Source organism: Papilio xuthus, unplaced genomic scaffold (assembly GCF_000836235.2).
Source record: "Papilio xuthus unplaced genomic scaffold, Pxut_1.1 DF827135.1, whole genome shotgun sequence".
In the NCBI taxonomy this organism is placed as follows: Eukaryota; Metazoa; Arthropoda; class Insecta; order Lepidoptera; family Papilionidae; genus Papilio; species Papilio xuthus.
In genome coordinates this window covers 29480-32759 of record NW_013531514.1, presented here as the reverse complement: position 1 = coordinate 32759, position 3280 = coordinate 29480, and positions in this window count along the sequence as shown.

Genomic DNA, 3280 nt, shown 5'->3' with positions numbered 1-3280 from the left:
TCGAGAAGAGGTATGACTTTGTACAAAACAACAATTTATGTTTTAATTGTCTTATTCCTAACCATCCCGTTATCAAATGTAAACAGCTAACGTCTTGTAAAATATGTAATAAAAAGCATCATTCACTTTTACATCCAGAAAGAAAGAGTATTGTAAATATGAACAGCGCAGAATCAGAACAAAAGGACCCGAAGGAGAAGGATTCAGTAGTAGCGGCACACTTCTCTGGAAGAAAACAACCTGGTCAAGGTGTATTGTTACCAACAGCTCTAATCGATGTTATTTCAGATAAAAATAATTCACACGTCGTACGGGCTCTACTTGATCAGGGATCACAAGCCTCGTTTATCACAGAGAAGATAGTTCAAACACTTGGTTTGAAGAAAACAAAATGTCAAAACGAGGTCGTTGGCGTAGGTGAAGGCAGCAACAAACTGTACTTAAAAAATACAGTTACTTTTAAGTTGAGATCAAGGTATGACACAACCTTCAACCTAATTGTCCATGCATTTGTTTTAAGATCCATAACAACCCTTTTACCAACCTGCGGTATAAAAGGGTCCACCTGTACTTTGATAAAGGATTTACCGTTAGCAGATGCAACGTTCAATACTCCTGGTAGAGTTGATCTATTATTGGGTGCCGATGTATACAGTAAGATTCTAGACAATGGAGTAGTAAAAGGTACAGATGGTGTTTTAGCACAGTTCACTCGTTTAGGATGGATCCTGTCGGGTGAAGTCACGGATCAAAAACAAAACGGACAAAGAGAAGTTATTAGTATGCACATAAAAACATTAGATAATGATTTACTAAAGAAGTTTTGGGAGATCGAAGCAGATTTAGGCAGTAGTAAGAAAACATTAACAAAAGAAGAAGAAATATGTGAGGAAATATATAAAACTACGACTAAAAGAGACGAGAATGGAAGATATATCGTCAACCTTCCGTTAAAACAATCTCCTGAAAAAACAATAATACAATGCGGTAACACAAAGGATCAAGCCATAAGAAGATTTACACATCTGGAAAATAAATTTAAAAGAAATCATTCTCTAAAGGAAGAATATCAAAAGGTGATTAAGGAGTATTTAGATTTAGGCCACATGATTAAGGTAGATGAAGAAGCACAAGGTTTGTATTTACCACATCACGCAATTGTTCGAGAGGACAGAGATACCACTAAGGTTCGAGTTGTATACGATGCCTCAGCGAAAGGCAGTAACGGTTATTCTCTCAATGATTGTATGCTAATTGGACCTACACTTCAACCCGATCTGCGCACTTTACTAATTAAATGGAGATCATACAAAATATGTATTGTAGGAGATATTGTTAAGATGTATAGACAAATTAAAATTGCTGAAGAACACTCAAGTCTACAATGCATCGTGTGGCGCGACGAACAGGAACAACCTTTGCAACACTACAAATTAGTTACAGTAACATTTGGCACCGCAGCCGCGCCTTTTCTTGCAGTTCATACACTTATTCAGTTAGCTGAGGATGAAAAACATAAATATCATAATGCATCTAATATCTTAAAGGATTCCTTTTATATGGACGATCTAATGACAGGAGCAGACACGGTGGAGCAAGCGTATAAGAATTATGAAGAGATAAATAATTTACTATTGGATGGAGGTTTTGAGATGCAAAAATGGTCCAGCAATTCAAGTGAGTTATTAAGTCGGATGAAAAATAAGTCTAATTGTGAGATAGAAAAGTTGACTTTCAAAATGGATCCTATATTCAAGATTCTAGGTTTGACTTGGAATAGGCAAGATGACAGCTTTCACATTACAGTCCACTTACCAGAGTTATCCTATTCCATTACTAAAAGATACATCTTATCAGACATTTCCCGTTTATTTGATCCATTCGGATGGTTATCACCTGTTGTCGTAACGGCAAAGGTTTTTATACAGAAGTTATGGCTTTGTAGAAGAGATTGGGACGACGAACTGCCACTTGATTTAATTAATCAATGGACTACATATAGAGAAGATTTGAGTAATTTGCAAACTATTACATTACCAAGATGGTTCAAATTACATTCAAAGAATAAGCTGGTGGAGATACATGGATTTGCAGATGCTTCGACAACAGCGTATGCGGCAGTTGCGTACCTCAGAGTTATTACAGAAGAAAATGAAGTATGTGTTAATTTAATAGCTGCAAAAACTAAGGTAGCTCCATTAAAACAAATCTCCGTTCCGAGATTGGAATTATGCGCTGCTGTACTACTAACGCGCTTACTGAATGAAGTAAGAAATATATTGAATATTCCTAAAGAAAATGTTTTCGCCTGGACTGATTCAATGGTAGTTCTGTCTTGGCTGCAGTCACCGCCAAGCAGATGGAAAACATTTATAGGTAATCGAGTTTCTGAAATTATACAGCTAATGGATAATGAAAAATGGCATCATGTAAGGTCTTCTGAGAATCCAGCCGATCCCGCTTCGCGTGGAATTAGTGCAAGAGAGTTACGAACAAATCAATTATGGTGGCACGGACCGAGCTGGCTAAGAAAAGAAAATATTTTATACGAGAAGAAAGACATTCCATCAACAGAAATAGAAATCAAGAAAAATGATATCAAGACACTACATGTTTCAGATGAAGTCTCTATATGGGAAAGATTTTCTAACTTAAATAAACTAACAAGTGTCTTTTTCTGTTCATATTCAACAATACACGTTTATTTTCGAAAAGAGTGAATTTTATTTTATCTTTCTAACATTTGGTCCGATTCGAGCCGTATATTAAATAAAAAAATGGAAAATGAACCATTAATAGTATTACAAGACGAACTGAAGCAAAATATTTCAAAAGCACAAATTAATTTTAAGAAGTCGCCCCGGGATAGAATAACAACAACTTATGTGGAAGCAAGATTGAATACATTAGAGTTATACTGGAGTAAGTTTACAAACAACCATGATCAAATTATAACTAAGATAGATAAGAACAATAGATCGCAAATTGAGTATTTCGAGGAAGATGTCTATAGTAATGTAGAAGAGAATTATTATATTTACAAAGGTGAGTTGAACACAGCTTTACAAAAATTGAATCCAATGCCATCCACATCTAGAGAAGAATGCAACTTTAAGCAAGTAGACGATGTTAAGTGCTATAATAGAGATGTAAAATTACCACGTATTACTATACCAACTTTTTCCGGAAATTATACCGAATGGCAATCTTTTTATGATTTATTTACATCATTGATTCATAACAATGGACACTTAGATGAAGTACAGAAGCTTCACTATCT